Here is a 22,387-nt window from a genome sequence, read left to right as displayed (position 1 = left end):
GCATGATGCAAGCTAGCATGGGGCTGGGGATGTAAAAGAGGAGCATAGTGCATCTTCTTTATCCCTTGAGATGCAGCCTTTAAAAGGAAGGCAATCTTGCTATTTGTGACACCATGAATGAACCTAGAGGACATTATGCTAAGTGAAATAAGCCAGTTACAGAAGGACAAATACTGCATGATTATTACTTACACGAAGTGTCTAAATTAGTCAAACACATGGAAGGAGAAAATAGAATGGTGGTTGCCAGGAGCTGCGGGGAGTAGGGAGGGGGATTTGTGATTCAACGGGTAGAAAGTTTCTATTTGCAAGATGACTAATCTCTAGAACTAGAGATTGGCTGTGTAACATAGTACCAATAGTTAACAGTACAGTATTGTGCATTTTAAAACATGCTTATATGATAGATATTGATTTAAATGTTCTTATAAAAAAAAAAACCCACAAAAGAACATAAGGAAGTTTTTGGAGATGATAGATATATTCAGTACCTTGGCTGTGATGCTGGTATCATGGATGTGTGCATATTTCTAAACCAATAAAGCTTTAACAAAGATATGCTCCAATAAAGTTAAAAAAGAAAGAAAGAGCCCAGCATCACTATCTTCAAGAACAAATAACACTTTGAGCTAATCTGATAAATGTGAACTGTACTACTTTGGGATTTTTGGTTTTATGGACTCTGAAAATAATCTTAAAAAAAAAAGAAAGAAAGAAAGAAAGAAAAGACATTTTAAGTACGTTCAATGTAATCAGAATAAGTGAACCATCTCCTAAGGGGATGACTTTTAACATCAACCCTCATTTGGGAGCCTGCTCACATTAACTTTCACTTTCACATTAACAAGGGTCATATTTCTCTCCAACCCTCATAATTTTTACCTATTGTTAGAAAGACCTGGGAAAATGTTGATTCTCCTGCAAGTCAGCCAGCAGCCCTGTTGACAAGCATCCAAGCCCCTAATCTTAATCAGACTGAGTTCTTTGCCTTTCAGGTGAACGAGGAGGCTCTTGCTGGCAAGACTCTCTCCCAAGTCTCAGCCTCAAAAGAATGGTCTTGAAGGCTTCTGTTAATTTTATCTGGCTAGAGTGCTGGGGAGCACATCCAGCTCAAAAAGACATCTATTAAGTTGTCAGTCATGATATCATTTGCCTTCACGGTGTTTAGCATCTACCAAGCAGAAGCTGACAGGCAGCACAAAGGCACTCTGGGAGGCAGCCGGCAGGCATGCTAATGAGCACAGCACTCTCCACGTGCCTTCATGGGTTAGGAGAGCTGGAATCATAACAACTCTTTCTGCTCACTTCCCTCAAAGATCTCAGGTAAAGAAGTGATTGAAAGTTTGCTATCAGAGCATCCTAAGTTCCTACACAAATCATTAAGCTTTCTGACCAGAGCTTGTCCTGCCTCGTGGGGTGATGGGCTCAGCCAGCATGCAGAAACATCTTCCCCTAAATAACAGAATGGGGTGAAATTCAGAGAGAGTGAGCTGTGGACCTCTAGGAGATGCTCTTCATCCAGGGCCCAGGAAGGCTTAACAAGGCTGATTCTAGATTTAAACAATGCACTTTGTTGTTGTTGCTCAGTTGCTCAGTCATGTCTGACTCTTTGTGACCCCATGGACTGCAGCATGCCAGGACTCCCTGTCCTTCCTCTCCCAGAGTTTGTTCAAACTCATGTCCACTGGGTAGATGATGTCATCCAACCATCTCATCCTCTGTCATCCACTTCTCCTCCTACCCTCAATCTTTCCCAGCATCAGTGTCTTTTCCAATGAGTCGGTGCTTAGCATCAAGTGGCCAAAGAATTGGAGTTTTGACATCAGTCCTTCCAATGAATATTCAGGATTGATTTCCTTTAGAATTGACCGGCTTGATCTCCTTGCTGTTCAAGGGACTCTCAAGAGTCTTCTCCAGAACCAGAACTAAGAACCATTATACTGAAAGGGGAAGGGAGGGAATTCCATGAAAGAATTGGATCTACTTGGCAAAAATACCTGAATTCCTATCTACGAAGATTATAATCAGTCTAATGATGACAATCATTATAACAGCTGCTGCTGTTCTCGGTTTGTAACTTATATGCCAGGCACTTGTTAGAGCCTATACACACATTATCTTAATTCATAGTGGCCTAACACTCCTGTTGTGATGAGGAAATAATTATCTTTATCAGACCAATGAGAAAATAGAACTCTGGGAGCACATTTGTCATAATATTAGCAAAAAGTGAGGGCTTCCCTGGTGGCTCAGATAGCAAAGAATCTGCCTGCAATGCAGAAGACCCAGGTAGGATCCCTGGATCAGGAAGATGCCCTAGAGAAGAGAATGGCTAGTCACTCTAATATTCGTGCCTGGAGAATTCCACGGAAGGAGGAGCCTGGCGGGCTACAGTCCATGGGGTCACAAAGAACTGGACACAACTGAGCAACTAACACTAGCAAAAAGTGGAAGTGCATTCAAGTCCAGGTTGATCAGCTGCTCCATACATTTGCAGAGTTAAAAGTTGCCTGCAAGATTCCAGTTCCCTTTCAAAGGCATCATCACCTTTGGCTTCCCATGAAGTGAATGGGGTAGGTATTATTCCCATATTACAGTTGGGGAAACAGGCCCAAAGAGATAAGGTACTTATTACCTGAGATCACAACAGGTGAAACCAGAATGCTACTCCCTGCCTCTCAGGACTTCTCTCCAGGTCACACAAGGGCCCCACAGCATTAGAGCCATCATTACTTGAGCAGGAATATCCGGAGACAAAGACAGGATGATGGCAATTCTTAGCACATGAAAAGGAATTTGAAAATAAGAAGAAAAGGAATCACAGAAATCCAAGGGTATCACTTGGTCACTCCAGAAACTTTCTGTAATTCATGGAGATGGAACCTAGGGGTCTCTGGCATCCGGTGTGGGTTTAGCTGGGGGCTAGGTTCAGGACAGCTCCTCGGCTTCTGTCACGGTCATCCAGCTCCCTCAAACCCCAGGGGCAGACACTTCAGGCTGAGAGGTCCCCTAGACTGGGCAGCCTGGATAGTAATGTGGTCCTCAGGCACCTCACCAGAGGCTGGGGGTCCTCTGTGAGCAGCCTTCATGCTCGTAGGTGTCCCATGTTCCCAACAACTGCTTCCACAGTCCTGATGACATCATCAACGAGCATCACCCGGGAACTTGTTAGAAATGCAGATTCTTGACTCTACTTCAAATCCACTGAATCAAAAACTCTAAGATGGTGCCTAGCATTTGTTAACAAGACCGATGGGTGATTTTGATACACCCAAAGTTTTAATAACTTTTGTAGCTACTCAGTAAATAGTTTGTCCTCAGCCAGACCTTCTTCTGTACTGACTTTCAGATACAGAATTGAAGGAAGGAAGTGGCCAGTGGCCAGACCAGTCATGATATAATGGTGATCATTTGGGACAAGTCATTGGCGACAGGATGAGAGTCTGGTTCTAATGACTTGAATATGAGTCAAGAGTACATTCAACTCAATCTATCTAATCCTGTAAGATTTTTGAGTGGTTGCTATTACAAAGAGTAATGAACTCACCTTAAAGAAAGTATTCCATACACTCAGACAGAGTTAGAGGCAGTTAAATATGGGCTGCCACCTACATTTCTTTAGATCTGCTTCCCCTCAAAGCAAAGGCTTTCATCCCTCACTACACATTAGCATCACCTGGGGAGTTTTGAAAAATCTGGATGCCCAGGCTGCACCCCAGACCACTCACATCAGCATCTCTGAGAGAAGGTGAGACCAGGCCTGAGTAGTTTTTAAAACTCCCAAGGTGACTGCAATGTGCAATACAGGGCTACAAACTACTGAACCAGATAGGTCAGTATGCAATACTGACAAGCTGAAGGCAGGTAGGAAGCAGAGGGCAGCTCCTTGTCTTCTTCATCCCCACCCCTCCGTTCTCTTGGTCCCCACTCTCCGGTCATAGACTCAGCCATTCTCCCTGTGGAGGCAGAAAGTCGGCCCATGAGTTGGAAGAAGTCATTTGGACTTCAGAGAAATCTTTGGAGAAAGGAAGTTCAAATGTTATTTCAATGTTGTGGATAAAAATAACAACAACAACACTGCCCTTGTGAGATTCTGAGATGTGTTCAGTACTTTGCCTCAGTTGTGGGGCAGTCAGAACTGAGCTGAGACTCGACCCCTGGCCATGGTTCTCTATATCCCCAGACTCTGCTCTATCCTGACATGCTCTAGAAAGCAGCCATATACTGAGTGCCTACCATGTGGCAGGCACTTGACTCATCTCTAATCCAGGCAACTATGGTGATTCATATTCTATAAAGAGAAAACCCAAGTGCAGAAGAAAAGCAATTAACTTGCCCAATCTCACACTGATAGTAAATGACGGAGCTGAGATTGGACCTGGATCTTCTGTGTCCTTAGTGTTCTTTCCATGTCTGGGTGGGAGGACTTGAGAAAACTCCAACAAGGCCTCTCAAAATGGACTTTGATTTGGAGCCATCACAAAAACGTCACTCAGAACCAGAAAGAGGCCCATTAGTTTTTATAATTTTGCACATTCTTCTACCTTTTCTACAAGTCCTGGGTGAACCAGGAGCAGAGAAGGACCTCATATGGCCATACTGACCAGGGTGAGAGTACAGGATAGACCAGGGATTGAAGGATTCAAAGAGCAAGCCATTCATATGCGTCCAGGGGCTGCCAGGCTCCAGGAGTAGGTGTTGATATATCTTCCAAGGCCTCCCAAAATGAACTTGGTATTCAGAGTTGAAACTCAGACTGAGGTTCTCAAGTCTACCTGGCTTCACTCAGCCTTGAACTCAGCACATCGCCAGCCACAGTGCCTCAGGGGACCTGGACAATGCACCTACCTCAAGTGAGTCTGACCCAGGAAGGTCAGATGAGCACATCCTTATACACTGGCCCAGTTGCTCCATGGGGTCCTCATTTGCTGGACAAGGACCAGATAGGTGGTCTAACCGAGCAAAGGACCCATGCGTGGGAAGCAGCACTGTGGAGGCAGTAAAGCTGGTTTCCTCTTCTGTCCTGTCCCTTGTCACACAGCACTCTGTCCTCCTTCAAGCACAGAGTCTCTGGAGAAATCTGCTCTCTGCATTTTGGGTACTTGCAATATTCACAAGCCAAACACTATTGTATTATGTTATACTTTGGTCCCAGTGGAGAGATGCCAGGTCTCAGGAAATTAGGCAAAGGTAAGTAATTTAAGGGAAGGAGAGCTGCCAGCTAGCGGAGCCTTTACTGGGGGGTCCGGCACTTGCTGCACTGTCTGCTGGAATTTGTGTTTCCAGGTGCAAATGTCTTGTGTGTCCTTCCCTTAGGACTTCTGTTAAGCAAGAAAATTAACAAACAAATGGCAATAGTGAAGCTTCGATACTTTGGCCACCTGATGCAAAGAGCTGACCTGATGCAATACTCTGATGCTGGGAAAGATTGAGGGCAAGAGGAAACAGGGTGACAGAGGATGAGATGGTTGGGTGGCATCACCAACTCAATGGACCTGAGTTTGAGCAAACTCTGGGAGACAGGAGATAGTTAAGGACAGGGAGGCCTGGCATGCTGCAGTCCATGGGGTCACAAAGAGTCGGACACAACTGAGCGACTGAACAACAACAAGAGGAGACAAAAGGATTTGGAACCACACAGAAGTGAGTTTGAATTCCAGCCCTGACACACCAAAGCCCACCCCATCAGTCTTTCCTCAATTGCTTGTCTACAGGGCAGGGGACGGACAAGCAGGTTATTCTGTTCTACTCAAGTTGTCTGCCTTATGGTGTTGGGCGAGAACTCAGTGAAGAAAGACCGAGGCAGTGCTTTGTAAACTGCAAAGCTTTATGTAAATATTGGTATAGTTATAATAACAGCTACCATTATTACATATATCTCTTAGTGATTTGCAAGTACATTATACCACACACATTCAGATCACATCAGTACTGCCCCTAACACATTACAGTTCTTGGGCTAGGGACAGTCTTTGCTGTCAAGAGCTTATAGTCTAGGAGAAAGAGGTTCCCTTGCCAGAGGGTACAGAGTAGTGGGCACTAAAAATGTTAGAAGGGAGAACAGGGAGGGAATTCAGGTTCTGGTAGAAGGACACCTGACCTAGACTATGGTCCAAGAAGGCTTCATGGAGGCAGTGACCCTTGAGCTTCGCCCAAGAGGATATATAAGTGTGACACAGCTTGGGAGGCTGGGGATGATGGGAACTTTTCAGGCAACCAGATAGCACTTATATGAAATAGAAAAAAGACCAAGTATACTACAGTAATTTGATATCCGCAAAGGACCCCAGCTCTTATCTAAGTGATTTCATATCACTAGGCTCATGAGCCCTGTTGAGGTTAGGACAGAGGAAGATGAATCTCCCCTTGCCCCTGATTAGGCAGCTAGCCCTCATCCTCCAATATGCAGATGACACCACTCTTATGGCAGAAAGCAAAGAGGAACTAAAGAGCCTCTTGATGAAGGTGCAAGAGGAGAGTGAAAAAGCTCTTAGCATTGAAAAAACAAAGATCATGGCATCTGGCCTCATCACTTCATGGCAAATAGATGGGGAAAAAGTGGTAACAGTGACAGACATTTATTTTCTTGGGCTCCAAAATCACTGCAGACTGTGACTATAGCCATGCAACTCAAAGATGCTTGCTCTTTGGCAGAAAAGCTATGGCAAACCTAGACAGTGTTTTTAAAAGCAGAGACATCACATTGCCGACAAAAGCCCATATAGTCAAAGCTATTGTTTTTCCAGTAGTCATGTACAGAAGTGAGAGTTGGACCATAAACAAAGCTGAGCACCAAAGAACTGATGCTTTCAAACTGTGATGCTGGAGAAAACTCTTGAGAATCCCTTGGACAGCAAGGAGATCAAGCCAGTCAATCCTAAAGGAAATCAACCCTGAATATTCATCAGAAGGACTGATACTAAAGTTGAAGCTCCAATACTTTGGCCACCTGATGTGAAGAGCCAACTCTTTGAAAAAGATCCTGATGCTGGGAAAAATTGAGGGCAGGAAGAGAGGAGGGCAACAGAGGATGAGATGGTTGAATGGCATTACAGACTCAATGGACATGAGTTTGAGCAGATTCCGGGAGAGGGTGAAGGAAAGGGAAGCCTGGCATGCTGCAGTTCATGGGGTTGCAAAGAATCAGACACACTGTAGTGACTGAACAAAAGCAACAACCTCATCAGTGATTTCTTCAGAATAAATCAATGTACCCTCAGTACCTAGCCCAAATCCTGGCACATGGTTGGTTCTAAATAAGTATTTATTGAGTAAACTGCATCTTCAGCCTTCAATATAAGATAGAAGTAGCAGGCTATGGTTATGATAAAAAGAAAAGTAACTACAGAGTATCAGACAGCTCTACATTTTTATAGCCATATCACTTAGAACCTGAATTCAGCTATCTTTTCAGTGACCTGTCATATTTTCTGCTATTCAGTCTCCACAGTTTGTATCTGACATTAAACCCAGGTACCCCAGCTCTATCCGCCCACAACTCCCTCTTCTCCAAGTGCAGAGTAAGAACAGTAGTTGTTTGTCAGCCAGGACTATGCTCATGGGGTTCCCTAAGTTTTTCCATCCAATTCTTCCAAAAACTTTGCAGGGCAGTTGAAAGGTTTAGAGTCACTATGTCCTCTAGACAGACAAGCTAAAGCTCAGAGAGGCCAAGTAATTTTTCCCAAAGTCACACAGCTTTCACCCCTAAAACCCGTGGTTTTTTTTGCCACATCCATGGTCAAGTTTCCACCTGGGCTAAAGTTAGGAGGTGTGGCCAAGGGACTAAATAATGATAATGACAGTAGCAACAAAAATAACTAGTATATTTCGAATCTCACACCTCTCATCGACAAAGCAAGGTACTAATTGTCATCTTACTTAATCCATAATCCTGAAGATAAATACCACTGTCCCCATTTTACACATGTGGATCTTCACATTCAGAAAGGCTAAGTAACTTTCTCTAAAGCACAACTATTAAGTCGTGACACTCTGCTAAGTCACTTCAGTCGTGTCCGACTCTGCGCAACCCCATAGACGGCAGTCCACCAGGCTCCCCTGTCCCTGGGATTCTCCAGGCAAGAACACTAGAGTGGGTTGCCATTTCATTCTCCAATGCATGAAAGTGAAAAGTGAAAGTGAAGCCACTCAGTCATGTCCGACTCTTAGCGACTCCGTGGACTGCAGCCTACCAGGGTCCTCCCATGGGATTTTCCAGGCAACAGTACTGGAGTGGGGTGCCATTGCCTTCTCCAGTCGTGACACTAATTCCGCGGAATTCCAAAGCCTGTCTTCTTCCCACGATATCACTTCAGTGCCAGCTACAAGGACTGCAAGACTCAAGGGGGAGATTTGTCTATTTTCAATAGGAATTCAAGATCTTATTCGGGGTTGATGATGAATAGTGATATATGTTTTTAATTACTAGAGCACTGTTATCCATCAAAATCATTTCAGGGAAGCTCAGCTTATAGACATAATCAGCCTCACTCTATTTGATAAGCTTTGAAGGAACTGTTCATTAAGAATGACAGTTACCCTCACTCTGCCTCTTTGGATCTAAAACCTTCGAATCTTCTTAAGTTCAAGGTAAATAAATGACTTACCCATATTAACGCTCCAAGATAGAGACATAAATCTCCTGCATGCATGCCTGCATTCACCAGTGCTCTCAAGGCGAAGAACAGAAATATAGTTTGATTTAGGGTTATATAATTTTAAAGATTAGGATTTAAGCCAGGTTCCTAAAATGGAGGGGCTCTGGAGAGAAAGAGGCTCATACAACACAGGTCATTTCTTTTATAAACTGACTTAAGCTTTCAAAAAAAGAAGAAGAAGAAGGAAGGAAGGAAGAAGAAGAAAAACAGTGAGATACATACACCACCAGATTAACAAGTCCATTTGTCAAAAAGCTAAATCTTCCTGCTCCAAGTGTGATCTTGGTTACTCTGCTCTCAGGGTAGGAAAAGACAATGCCATGGTCTATCCCCACAATCCTGTAACATCTGCTTTCATCCCCCCTCCAAGATGCTTTTCTTTGATGTTCCTAGAAGTTTGGGTGCTTGTGAATTTCTCCTACCCAAACTCACCTACGTTTAGAGAATGTGAGACTAGAAAACACACCAGAAGGATACATCATATCAACCTCATTCTCCATTCACCTCTAAACCCCACCTCTGAGTATGGCCACAAAGACAACACAGAGGAAAATTGTAGTGGAAACTCTCCAGGTTTCCCAACTATGTGACCCCAAAGAGGGGAGGAGTGTGATTAAGGACATCAGAAAGGTTTCAGAATCAATAAGTTCAGGAAACTCCGAATGAAACAAAATTAAACAGGTATCTTTACTACAGGTCTCAGTCTTCTATATGCAAATAGGCATTGTATAATTCCAAGGAAGTATATCCCTGATATATGTTTTTAAAAGCATCATGTTGGACGGTTGTTATTATGAGGACTACTCCCACACCCTCATGAAAATGCTATCTAAGCCTTTCTTGAACCCATTCTTGTTTGCAAAGGGATCACACCTGGCATGAGAAATTCCACATGTTCTCCGTTCTAAAATGTTCTTAAATGTACCTTCCAACCTTCTTTTTTTGCAACCTAGCTTGGGAAACTCTTCACAAGCCATTATCTAGGGTTTGCTGCAGGCATTTATGTATTTTGGAGCTTTGACAAATGTTTCCTGATGGATTAGTGGAATGACAGTGCATGCATCTTGGGCACTAAGTGACAGCTGCTCCCCGCCCTCCCATCTTTGCCCCAGTTCCACTTGGCACTGATGACCTGCATCACACAATGTGTTGTCTGGTGCCCTTTGTGCTACATTGGGAGAAATCCATAAAGATGATGTTCACAAGGGTCAAACTATCTTCTCCTAAGCTGATGCCCAAGTGATAACTCCCTCTGACCAAGAGGTCTGATTAGAGACCTAACCTTTCTCAGTTTGAGCACAGTCCAGGTTTCTGTGAAAATCTTATTTTAAGGAGTATGTCTTGAGTCAGCTCTCCAGACCTTTTGGAGGGTCTTATGAGCCTCGTTCGAGCATGGTTGCTTTTCCCAAGCAACCATGTGGTCTGGGGTGGAGCTGAACTGTCCTGACTGGAGAAGAGCAATCCAGTCTGATATCGGCCAGGGAGCAGACAGCCATCCAAACAGGAGACTGAGACAGACGGGCTGTGACAGCTCTGGGGCTCTAGGGGAAAGACCTCTACTTCCAGAAGGAAAACACCTTCCAAGTACGTGAATACAAGCAAGAGGGGAAAATAAAGGTGTCTTGAGGAAACAGATTCAGAGGCACTGAAGCTATATGATGGACACGGGGCTCCAAGCCAGGTGAGAGCTTTAATTTCAAGTCAGTTGCTCTTTCCACTCTAACTGCAACCAGTTATCCAAGGGACATGGGGAGGAGGACATCCCATCAAAGCTCTGACCACCTGAGGTCCAAATTGCAGCCTTAAGTATCCTATTGCCTCCATGGTGGGCTGTGGCTCTTCTAGTGAGAACAGATACTATTCCCACATTTCCAAGGAGAATAACCCAGGTTTTCTATGCTTTGTTGAATGCCCTGCATGGAGTACCTGGCTTCCAGCCTCCCAAGGTTTCTTCAGTACTATGCAATCTGACTGATCTCCTAGCAGCATCTGTGTATGTTCTTGAATCTGGCAATAAACTCCTGGTTACCCCACCTTTGCCCCTCTCCAGGAGTCAACCTTCAGATGTGGGAGTGACCTGGGTCTTTCCAAACATAATCTTGGCCACACTTCTAACCAGTTATTGATTTGCCAAATGTCAGCAGACCCCAGGTCTCTCTAGAAATACCTTGGCTATAAACACAGTAGATGAGGTGTGGACCAAAACCTTGTCTATGACTGCACTGAAAAATAAGACTTCTGCATGGTCTCCAGGTCAAGAACTTGCTCAATTAAGCAAACATTTTAAGAAGTTACTCCAAATCTTCATTTTAAAATCCCTTAAAATGATGACAAAATATCTATCATTTTCCAAAGACACTGAATATAATTTTCACTACAAAATGAGACTTCCCTGGGAAGGACTAGGGGCTGTAGCTATCTCCACAGGGACACAGATGCAATTACAAGGGACTAATCATTTTCTAGCTGTTGAGCTGAGTTGCTCTTATAAGAACTGTCTGAGATGCCCAGTGGTATCAATCATGTATTTCAACTTGAAGAAATATAAAAATGTTGTAAAAGAGCTCACTTCACTGAAGCACCTATTTTGTGCTGTACTTTCACATGTCATCTCTTTCAATCCTCAAGGCAGCCTAAGGTGCTCAATGTCCAGCCAGGAAACTGAACTTCAGACACACTAAACAACTTCCCACACCTAGAGAGAAAGAGAACCGAGATCAGAAGTTGGGTCTACCAAAGCCCAAGGTCCAGGCATTTTTCCTTTCCATGCCCCCTTTCCTCTTCATTTCACAGCATGGGAGAATTACTTTCTTTTCTTTTCCTGCATAGTGTGATATGAAGTTGGTTTACAGGGTACTTTTATTTATTTATTTGGCTGTTTCCGGTCTGAATTATGGCATATGTGATCTTTGTTACAGCATGTTGAAACTCACTGTGACCCTCAGGCTCTCTAGTTATGGCACATCAGCTCCAGAGTACGTGGGTTCAGTAGCTGCAGTGAGCAGGCTTAGCTGCTCCATGGCATGTGTGACTTTAGTTCCCCAGGAATGAAACCACATCCCTTGCATTGCAAGGTGGATTCTTAACCACTGGACCACCAGGGAAGTCCCTAAAAAGTACTTTTAGATTTATGCATTCTAAGTGAGGTTACCTGTATTAGCTTGAAAAACTAAGAGGGAAGTGATATTGGATATATTTATTATTCAACTTTAAACGCAGAAGAAAAAAGAATTCTTTAAGTGCTACCAGTAAAAATCATAGAAATCAAAGGAAGGCATTTCCCCTTAAAGTAAAGTGTCTTTTACACTCTTTCCTCCTGTTAAACTTCAACCAACATGATAAGTTACACGAGCCTGCCATGCAGAAGAGCAATATGTATCAAAATTGCAGCTCTCCCTGTGAGCTATCTATCAGAAAACTTAATGTAATTGCCAGACTGAATCTTAATTCATCTCTGAGAGAAGCTTATTACTTTGGGGGTGTTGTATCACCTGCTTTTAAATCACACACAAGTATAGCCTCAATGATCTATTTAGTCCGTCAATGTTTTAAACATCACTACCTGTGTCTACATTAATTCCCCATCTTGTAGCCAGTTCAGAAGACACTGGTCCACCAAAGAGCAATTTTAGGGCCTTCTCTGTGCTTTGTTCTTACCTCTGTCTTTCCCCTTTCAGTCTATCTTCCTCTACACAAATGCCAGAGTAAGCTTAGGAGAAGGCAAAATTGCTGGGCCATGCCCTGTACAAAACCCTTGAATGATTCCCCATCATCAACAAGATACAAGACCTCTCATCATCCAGACATCACCTACACCTCTCCCTGTCATCTCATACCTCTACCATTTCCAGACAGAAGCAGAATTAAAGACAACACCGGAACATCAGGCTAGTTAACATCAGGCTAAAAATTGTCAAAAAGAGCCAAGACAGCCTGTTGCCTCTAAGAAGCTGTGACAACTCTGGATGTAAACCACAAACTTGACAACTTCCCTTAGAATACAGGAAGAAAAGACAAAAAGATAAAAGTTAAGATGGAGAGAATGATAAATATATACAACTACAATCATCAAACACACACGTAACTTGCATTCCAAAAGAAAACACCAGAAGAGTACACAGTATAGAAGCAACAAATAGATATAAAAAAAGAAAACATTTGCTGAGCCAAAAAAATTACCTAAGAGGATCATTGCATTAAAAAAAAAATTCCTTGAAGAAACTTAGTCTTAGTAACCTGGGAAATTTGGATTTGAAAGGACAAAATATGGTCTAATAAGTACCTGAGCAAAAAATTATGATATGCTGCCAAAGAAATAGAGCCAGGGACCCTTAGACTTCACCTTTGATTCACTAACTGCCAGTCCCAGATCTATCAAGTTGTGAGGGACAAAGTGGTTGTGACCCAACAGAGGAACAGAAGCCACGTTCTCCTTCACGGAGGAAGGAAGTGGAAAGATCAGCTTTAGTTCAGAAAGCCTGCCCTTGATGTGCATTTCCTGGGGGATGCAGTATCAAAGTACATCTATGGGAGTGACTGATCAACTTCACTTTCCCTTTTCACTCTCATGCACTGGAGAAGGAAATTGCCACCCACTCCAGTGTTCTTGCCTGGAGAATCCCAGGGACAGAAGAGCCTGGTAGGCTGCCATCTCTGGCGTCGCACAGAGTCGGACACGACTGAAGTGACTTAGCAGCAGCAGACAAGGTATAAAAGGACTGTCCATGCTGAAAACAGTTAATCACAGAATTCAACCATTGCCTTGAATTGGGCCACAAAATTGCAAGTGCCAAAACTTCTTGAAAATAAAGATACAAAATATAAAATTAGCATCTAGAAAAGCATCTCCCACTCCAGCTTCACTGGCTGGATCAGGACCCCTCCTCTCTGTCCCCCTGCTTCCCTCCATCATAACACTCATCTCAACACGTGTGTTTCGTGCTTGTTCCTTTATCATTAGAACGTGAGCCCCTATGAGCAGGCATTATTTTATTTGTGTCTCCCACCCCTGCCCCTCAAAGTGGCATATAGATTGCAATTGTAAATGCTTATTGAAGGAATGAATAAGGAAAAACACAATCTTCCTTTATTATACCCCGAGGCAACCTTCTGTAAAGGAATCTTTGATTTCTGGCAGGGCTTCAGGGAGGGTTTCATGGCTTGTGCATCTAATACTTTGTCTGAGCATCAGCGGAATTTCCCTCAGCATCTTTCTAAAAAATGCAGAGGGGTGCTCCTTACACGGCAAGTCTGTTGTTGCCATTCCCAGGAGGCAAAGATGGCAACTGAGGCTCACCAGGGTTGTGTGAGCCTTATACATTCCCAAGTGTATGTTGTGAGAGGAGCATGAAAGCTGACTGCATCTCTCTGGCTATGAAATCTTCGCTCTGCCTCTGTTTTCTTGCCCTGGTCCTCCTCTGGAAACCCGTGTGAGAGATGATCACATTATGACACACAGGACTTTTATCTCCTGGGTGTCAGGCCACACTCAGCATCCATCCCAATGGGCCCCTGGCTCAGGCTGCTCAGTATGCTGTGGAACTTGTGTTCACTGTACATTAGGCAGCCGAGTTTACCAGGAGAACACGCCATCCCCTTGATGAATGGGGTCCATGTTGCATTTACATGAGAGTGGGCTTCCCAGACGTGATAAGGGGCTGGGTGATGCATCACTCGCTGTGCCAGCGTGCGCAAGTCAGAAGTGATGAATGGGGCTCATGGACAAACAGTGCCGAGCTTCAACACACCAGGCTCAGCTGATGTGGTACCTATTTAGGGGTTCCAGAACACCAACCCGCTCAAGACCCAGTCATTCATATACCCTTCCTCTTGTCAACAATTGACTGAGCACCTGTCTGAGCCAGTGCTGGCCAGATGCTGCAGATAGAGAAGGAAGGTATGGTCCTTCCCTACCATCCAGTAATGAGAGCATCAGTTATTGAGCATTTATTGTTTATCAGACCCTATATGGGCTTTGTCTCCTTGAATCTTCATCACTTCCCTATGAGGTAGGTATAATCCTTGCTTAAAAAGCAGAAAAACTAGAATTCCCTGGTGGCTCAGTGGTAAAGAATCTGCATGCCAATGCAGGAGACATAGGTTCGATCCCTGGTCCGGGAAGATCCCAAATGCTGGGGAGCAACTAAGCCCATGTACCACAACTATTAAGCCTGTGCTCTAGAGTCCAGGTAGCCACAACTACTGAAATCTGTGTCCAACTCCTTTGTGACCCCATGGACTGTGGCCTGCTAGGCTCCTCTGTCCATGGGGTTTCACCCAGTCAAGAACACTGGAGTGGGTTGCCTTCCTTCTTCAGGGGATCTTCCCAACTCAGGGACTGAACCTGTATCTCCTGTCCTGGCAGGCAGATTCTGTACCAGCAGGCCACCTGGGAAGCCCTTTAAACTCATAGGAGTCAATTCAATTTGATAAACACTGAACACTCAAATTGGATCAGCTCTGTGCTGCTGTCAGGGAAAAATGACATGGCTACTCTTTTTCTAGGATCACAGTATTTAGATATAAGATTCACATTCCACAAAATATGATGACTTCATGTTCTCAAATCTTCTGACTGTGGAGATACTATCTATTAATACTTTTCCTGCTGATAATTTAATTATGCACGGTGTCTGCATTTCTGATGATCTTATGTATTAATCTCACATGATCTACTCAGTAATCTCACGAGATCCACTCAGCCTGTCCCGTCTTCCCAACAAGGTCCCTGTGGACATCTTCAGCTTCCCCTCCAGATGCACCTTTCTTTCTCTGCCCAGCTCTGTGTTCTGTGAGACAATAGATCATATCAGGATGGGGAACACATGTACACCCGTGACTGATTCATGTTAATGTATGGCAAAACCACTACAATATTGTAAAGTAATTAGCCTCCAATTAAAATGAATAAATTTATAAATAATAATCATAATAAATAGATCATATCAGAGAGCTTCCCTGCCTGCGCCCTTGTGGTTGGGGTCAGCCATAGGGGTTGCTGCAGGGATTGAAGAAGGGAGGATCTGAGAGCCATGATTCCTGAGAGTCTGCTCATCCTACTCCATTCCTCTGACATTTTGTTCAGTCATTTCCATTACAGTCATCTGTTTGTGCACTGCCCTTGCCATCACACCAGTGGGTTTCAAAATCTTTCCCACAGTCATGCACCTGACTCAGAATATAGACTGCAGCATGTTAATAACAATAATAATTAAACCTACCATGTTTTGAGACCTTCCTTTGTACAGGACTAATCCTATCCTTAGAGTTTTATAGACATTACCACCTACTTAGTCCTCATGACAAGTCTATCATTAGGAATATTATTATTCCCATGTTACAGATGAGGAAGCAGAGGCTTAGACAGGTTAAGCAATCTGGAGTAGGTCAAATGACTAGAAAGTATGAGACTTGGGATCTGAACCCTAGTAGGTTTCCTCAGATGATTACTGCCTTCCATGGTTGAAAAAATACTGTGGGGGCTTTCCCATATATCTCAGCCCTCTGCCCCTAACATCACCCTGATTTCCCCCACTCAAGAATGCATCCTGGTATGCAAATGAAGAAGACGCTATTGTGATAACTCTGAACCTGCTCTGAATTTTTAAAAATTCAACAATTCGCTAATGGCACTATTTTAACCATATCCAGGAACACAGCACTTGCACCTCCTGACAAATGCCAGCCTACTTGTGTATCTGTACACAATGCCAGGGATCCACCATATTGGGCAGGATCCAGATATGACCATTTCTGTGACCCCAGCACAGCTGAGGCTCTCATTGAAATGAATGCATGCAAGCATACATGAAGGACCTTCCAGGTGGCGCTAGGGGAAAGAACCTGCTTGCCAGTGCAGGAGACACAAGAGACACGGATTCAATCCCTGGGTTGGGAAGATCCCCTGGAAGATGGCATGGAAACCCACTCCAGTATTTTTGCCTGGAAAATCCCATGGATAGAGGAGTCTGGTGGGCTACACTCCATGCGGTTGCCAAGAGTCAGACATGACTTAGTGACTGAAAAAAAACAAAAACAAAGATGCATGAATGGATGAATGAAGTTAAAAATCAGATCCTCAATTTTCAGAAGCCAGGTGATAAGCAAAAAAAAAATTGCGAAAAGATTAGAAGCAGAAGTAAGTGATGAAGAGACCATACTAGCCCATTGCTCCCCTTATTCCATCCAGAGTCCTGTCCTAATCCTCAAACACATTGGCCAGTCCCTGTAGAACTCAGATGATACCGAAAGCAAACCCACTTCAATCCTCAGCTTTAGATAGTTCCTTCACCTTCTTCATCTAATGGAAACCCAGAAGGCCTTAGGGTCTTCCTACAGGACTTTCTAGTGGTAGAGGTTAATTGTTTACAGCTTGGAGTCTGGAAGGCGGAAGCTGCTTTTTGGTTCCTCATTGCCACTTTCAAACTCTGTCACAGACTTCCTCATTCAAAGCCGCCAGCTCTTTTGAAGCATGTCATCATACTGCTGTTGTCAGCCAAGGCCCCAGTCATTCCATGCCCTGTCACTCACCAGTGACTTCAGACCTGCTTCCCTGTCTTTATGTGGGTGGACCTGAACATCTATGGGAATGGCCTGTCCATTACAAGGGCCTCTGAGTTCCTTGACCTCCTTGACTCAATCTTTTGTCTCCTCACACCTCAGGCACCCAATCCTAAGGTCATGCATCATCATCAATCACTGAATTAACTACAAAATTTCTATTTATCATCATTCCTGACCATCACCTCCTACCCCTCCTACTTCCAATGGAAATATTCCAATGAATATTCAGGACTGATTTCCTTTAGGATGGACTGGTTAGAGAAGACTCTTGAGAGTCCCTTGGACTGTGAGGAGATCTAACAAGTCCATCCTAAAGGAGATCAGTCCTGGGTGTTCATTGGAAGTAATGATGTTGAAGCTGAAACTCCAATACTTTGGCCACCTGATGCGAAGAGCTGACTCATTTGAAAAGACCCTGATGCTGGGAAAGATTGAAGGCAGGAGGAGAAGAGGACGGCAGAGGATGAGATGGTTGGATGGCATCACTGACTCAATGGACATGGGTGTGGGTGGACTCCAGGAGTTGGTGATGGACAGGGAGGCCTGGCGTGCTGCGGTTCATGGGGTCACAAAGAGTTGGACACGACTGAGAGACTGAACTGGATTGGACTGGTTGGATCTCCTTGCTGTCCAAGGGACTCTCAAGAATCTTCTCCAACACCACAGTTCAAAACCATCAATTCTTCAGTGATCAGCTTTCTTTATAGTCCAAGTCTCACATTGATACATGATGACTGGAAAAACCATAGCTTTGACTAGACAGAACTTTGTTAGCAGGGCAATGTCTCTGCTTTTTAATATGCTGTCTAGGTTGGTCATAGCTTTTCTTTCAAGGAACAAGCATCTTTTAATTTAATGGTTGCCATCACCATCTGCAGTGATTTTGGAGCACCCAAAAAGTCTGTCACTATTTTCGTTGTTTCTCCATCTATTTGCCATGAAGTGATGGGACCAGATGCCATGATCTTAGTTTTCTGAATGCTGAGTTTTAAGCCAACTTTTTCACTCTCCTCTTTCACTTTGATCAAGGGGCTCTTAGTTCTTCTTTGCTTTCTACCATAAGAGTGATGGCATCTGCATATCTGAGGTTATTGATATTTCTCCCAGCAATCTTGATTCCAGCTTGTGCTTCATCCAGTTCAGCATTTCTCATGATGGACTCTGCTGCTGCTGCTGCTGCTGGTAAGTCACTTCAGTCGTGTCTAGCTCTGTACGACTCCATAGACAGCAGCCCACCAGGCTCCTCATCCCTGGGATTCTTCAGGCAAGAACACTGCAGTGGGTTGCCATTTCCTTCTTTAATGCATGAAAGTGAAAAGTGAAAGTAAAGTCGCACAGTTGTGTCCAACTCTTAGCGACTCCATGGACTACAGCCGACCAGTCTCCTCTGTCCATGGGATTTTCCAGGCAAGAGTACTGGAGTGGGGTGCCATTGCCTTCTCCGATGTACTCTACATATAAGTTAAATAAGCAGGGTGACAAAATACAACCTCAACGTACTCCTTTCCTGATTTGGAAACAGTCTGTTGTTCCATGTCCAGGTCTAACTGTTGCTTCTTGACCTGCATACAGATTTCTCAGGAGGCAGATCAGGTGGTCTGGTATTCTTATCTCTTTAAGAATTTTCCACAGTTTGTTGTAATCCACAGAGTCAAAGGCTTTGGCATAGTCAATAAAGCAGATGCTTCTCTGGAACTCTCTAGTTTTGTTGATGATCCAAAGGATGTCAGCAATTTGATTTCTGGTTCCTCTGCCTTATCTAAATTCAGCTTGAACATCTGGAATTTCACAGTTCACATACTGTTGAAGCCTGGCTTGGAGAATCTTGAGCATTACTTTGCTAGCATGTGAGATGAGTCAATTGTGTGGTAGTTTGAACATTCTTGACCTGCTCCATTTCCGATTGGGCTGGTTCACCCCTCCTTAGGCAACCTGGTGGTCCCCCATTCTCGGGAGGTCACCATATTGATGCCAAACTTAGTGGGGACACCCGATCGGCATAGTGCACTGCAGCTGAGAACTGAGCTCAAGCGATCCTTCAGCCTCATGGAAAAAGCAAGAGAATTCCAGAAAAACATTTATTTCTGCTTTATTGACTATGCCAAAGCCTTTGACTGTGTGGATCACAATCAACTGTGGAAAATTCTGAAAGAGATGGGAATACCAGACCACCTAACCTACTTCTTGAGAAATCTGTATGCAGGTCAGGGAGCAACAGTTAGAACTGGACATGGAACAACAGACTGGTTCCAAATAGGAAACGGAGTACATCAAGGCTGTATATTGTCACCCTGCTTATTTAACTTCTATGCAGAGTACATCATGAGAAACGCTGGACTGGAGGAAACACAAGCTGGAATCAAGATTGCCAGGAGAAATATCCATCACCTCGGATATGCAGATGACACCACCCTTATGGCAGAAAGTGAAGAGGAACTAAAAAGCCTCTTGATGAAAGTGAAAGAGGAGAGTGAAAAAAAGTTGGCTTAAAGCTCAACATTCAGAAAACGAAGATCATGGCATCCGGTCCCATCACTTCATGGGAAATAGATGGGGAAACAGTGGAAATAGTGTCAGACTTTATATTTTTGGGCTCCAAAATCACTGCAGATGGTGACTGCAGCCATGAAATTAAAAGACGCTTACTCCTTGGAAGAAAAGTTATGACCAACCTAAATAGCATATTCAAAAGCAGAGACATTACTTTGCCAACTAAGGAGAAATTTAAGCATTACTTTACTAGCATGTGAGATGAGTGCAATTGTGCAGTAGTTTGAGCATTCTTTGGCATTGCCTTTCCTTGGGAAAGGAATGAAAACTGACCTTTTCCAGTCCTGTGGCCACTGCTGAGTTTTCCAAATTTGCTGACATATTGAGTGCTACACTTCAACAGCATCATCTTTTAGGATCTGAAATAGCTCAACTGGAATTCCATCACCTCCACTGGCTTTGTTTGTAGTGATGCTTCCTAAGGCCCACTTGACTGCGCATTCCAGGATGTCTGGCTCTAGGTGAGTGATCACACCATCATGATTTTCTGGGTCATGAAGATCTTTTTTGTATAGTTCTTCTGTGTATTCTTGCCATCTCTTCTTAATAACTTCTGCTTCTGTTAGGTTCATACCATTTCTGTCCTTTATTATGCCCATTTTTTGATGAAAGGTTCCCTTGGTATCACTTATTTTCTTGAAGAGATCTCTAGTCTTTCCCATTCTGTTGTCTTCCTGTATTTCTTTGCATTGATCACTGAGGAAGGCTTTCTTATCTTACCTTGCTATTCTTTGGAAGTCTGCTTCAGATGCTTATATCTTTCCTTTTCTCCTTTGCCTTTTACTTCTCTTCTTTTCAGTTATTTGTAAGGCCTCCTCAGACAACCATTTTGTCTTTTTGCATTTCTTTTTCTTGAGGATGGTCTTGATCACTGCCTCCTGTACCATGTCACCAGCCTCTGTCCATGGTTCTTTAGACACTTTGCCTATCAGATATAATCCCTTAAATCTATTTGTCACTTCCACTGTATAATCATAAGGGATTTGATTTAGGTCATACTTGAATGGTATATTGGTTTTCCCTACTTTCTTCAATTTAAGTTTGAATTTGGCAATAAGGAGTTCATCATCTGAGCCACAGTCAGTTCCTGGTCTTGTTTTTGCTGACTGTATAGAGCTTCTCCATCTTTGGCTGCAAAGAATAGAATCAATCTCATTTGGGTACTGACCATCTGGTGAGGTCCATGTGTAGTCTTCTCTTGTGTTGTGAAAGAGGGTGTTTGCTAGAACAGTGAGTTCTCTTGGCAACACTCTGTTAGCCTTTGCCCTGCTTCATTCTGTACTCCAAGACCAAATTTGCCTGCTACTCCAGGTGTTTCTTGACTTCCTACTTTTGCATTCCAGTCCCCTGTAATGAAAAGGACATCTTTTTTGGGTGTTAGTTCTAGAAGATCTTGTAGGTCTTCAAAGGACTGCCCAACTCCAGCTTCCTCAGTATCACTGTTTGGGGCATAGGCTTGGATTACTGTGATACTGAATGGTTTGCCTTGAAAATGAACAGAGATCATTCTGTCATTTCTGAAATTGCATCCAAGTACTGCACTTTGGACTCTTGTTGACCATGATGGCTACCCCATTTCTTCTATAGGATTCTTATCCACAGTAGTAGATATAATAGTCATTTGAGTTTAATTCTTCCATTCCAGTGCATTTTAGTTCACTGATTCCTAAAATGTTGATGTTCATTCTTGCCATCTCTTATTTGAGCATTTCCAATTTGCCTTGATTCATGGACCTAACATTCCAGGTTCCTATGCAATATTGCACTTTATAGCATCGTACCTTGCTTCTATCACCAGGCACATCCACAACTGGGTGTTGTTTCTGCTTTGGCTCCACATCTTCATTCTTTCTGGAGTTATTTCTTCACTGATCTCCAGTATCATATTGGGCACCTACCAACCTGGGGAGTTCTTCTTTCAGTATCCTATCTTTTTGCTTTTCATACTGTTCACAGGGTTCTCAAGCCAATCCTAGTTTAACCCAAATATCCCCTTCTCAGATCCTGCACCCACTTAGAAGTGTTTAGAGAAGAACAAGTAAACAGCTCTAGCTTAGACTATGAGTCCAAATTTCCAGTAGGTAGTCAGAACCATGGACAGTGCTACAGCCTTTCCCCAATAAATTCACTGTCTAGTTCCCCTTCTGATTATTTCACACCTTCCTCTCTCTATTTCAAAACTTCAACACTCTCTCCCTGCTTCTAACTCTTGGCTGTTAAGCCTGCCTCATATCTCATGAAGAAAACAGATGAAATCAAGGAACTATCTCATATTCCCACTCCTGAACTCTAGCTCACTGGCATCTGTTCTCACATACTCTGCTTTCCCTCCTATAACAGTAGAAACCTCCCTGTTCCTAAGATCAATCTCTCTCTGTAGACCTTAGACACATCCCTCTTGTCTACTCAAGGTCTTTGCTCCTCTTTGTGTCCTTTGTGTCCTTTTTCTCCCAAATAGTCAACTTTGTTCTCACCATGCCTTGACATTGACTCTCTGAAACATTCCAGACCCTACAATTCCACTCCCCACTTCAGATACGGCCTCATTTTCATGTGTCTGTTCATGCAAACTTTCTCAAAGGAGCTGACAGTGCTCATGGTTCTCCCATCTTCCCCCT

The sequence above is a fragment of the Oryx dammah genome, unplaced genomic scaffold (genome assembly GCF_014754425.2).
Source record: "Oryx dammah isolate SB20612 unplaced genomic scaffold, SCBI_Odam_1.1 HiC_scaffold_2, whole genome shotgun sequence".
Classification (NCBI taxonomy): domain Eukaryota; kingdom Metazoa; phylum Chordata; class Mammalia; order Artiodactyla; family Bovidae; genus Oryx; species Oryx dammah.
Note: the sequence above shows the minus strand (reverse complement) of the source record.